A 1,668-nucleotide genomic window follows, 5' to 3' on the forward strand; every position below is an offset into this window, starting at 1 on the left:
CATGAAAGAAACTTGATTTTCATGGAACTCAAGAGAATTCCTCTTCTCTTTAAACGAATGCTAGTAGCCTTATGCCAAATAAATCAGCTACCGACCATAACACGAAAGATTAGTGGCTATGTCACTCCTTTCTGAAATTTTTCCTGGTGTTATTAACGATGTTAACCTTCCACAGCCAAATAGGGAATTTAATTGGAAACACAAACCGGTCTTTTAAAATAAGTTTTTCCTTGTGAGTTTTATATAATTACAATTGCAGCGTGGAAGGTGTTAATAAGCCAATTAAATACACACAAAAAACCGTTAGATTCACTTCACCATTTAAATTTCATTTGTAAAAATATTTTCATCGCGTTGGGATCGCGACCTCTTCATTGACAAAATTCCGTGCTGCAGTAACGAATTTTCTCAGTGAACAGCTCACGGCCTAAAAACAACGAAAATATTTTAACAAATTAAATTAAAATGTTGAAGTGAATCTAACGTTTTTTGTGTGATTTTAAATGGCTTATAAGCACCTTCCACGCTGCAATTGTTTTTGTTTCAGCACACGATCTCAGATCAGGTCATTTCCTATGTAAGCACATCTCCGTGTTATATAAAATTAATATTTAGTAAAACAAACTATCAATTATGTCATCGTTGCAGCGATATAAGTTAACTTCAAATAAACCGCTTGATTGAGAGAAACACAGTTGTTATTGTTGTTGCTGTTGTTGTTGTAGTAGTGGCGGCTGTCACAGTGATTCGTCCTTGGGTGTCTTTTTTTGTTTTTATCTCATTTATTTCTGTTTTCAATACCATACAGAAAATACCTATTTCTTTACTACCCACAAGGGGCTAAACACAGAGGGGACAAACAAGGACAGACATAGGTATTAAGTCGATTACATCGACCCCAGTTCGTAACTGGTACTTAATTTATCGACCCCGAAAGGATGAAAGGCAAAGTCGACCTCGGCGGAATTTGAACTCAGAACGTAACGGCAGACGAAATACCGCTAAGCATTTCGCCCTGCGCGTTAACGTTTCTGCCAGCTCGACGCCTTCATACAGAAAATACACCATACAGAAAATACCACACAGAAATATTTAGAATTTAAAGTCTACTTGGGGAGAGAGAAAATGAGAGAGAGAGAGAGAGAGAAAGAAAGAGAGAAAGAAAGAAAGAAAGAAAGAAAGAATGAATGAATGAAAGAAAGAGAGAGAGAGAACGAGCGAAAGAGAGATAAAGGGAGTGAGACAGAACGTCAGAACAAAGAGATAATCAGATATATAGAAATTCTTTTATAATATTTTGAGGACAAGGCCAAACTTCATCTTGGAGAGCTACCATGAAAAACAATCCCCTTATGGCAAACGTTCCTTTATTTTTGTATTCCAGTCAAACTATAGCATGGGTAATGATATAGACTAAAAACTTACTTTATTCAAACTGTAGCATTTGATTAGTGAGAGATGTGGCTGTTATTTAGATGATACGCATAACTATACTACTGAATCTTTCTTTTTTTTTTATTCCTTTTGCAACTTCAAATATTCCAGACGGTAAGGCTAAATAAATAGGGAAGGAATGAATCGCTACACTCGAACGGATATCAGATTGTGCGCTTGTATGCTTGTATGCGCGTGCAAATACACACACATACGCGTGTATGTATGTGTGTG

This window comes from Octopus sinensis, unplaced genomic scaffold, assembly GCF_006345805.1.
Source record: "Octopus sinensis unplaced genomic scaffold, ASM634580v1 Contig10109, whole genome shotgun sequence".
NCBI classification, from domain to species: domain Eukaryota; kingdom Metazoa; phylum Mollusca; class Cephalopoda; order Octopoda; family Octopodidae; genus Octopus; species Octopus sinensis.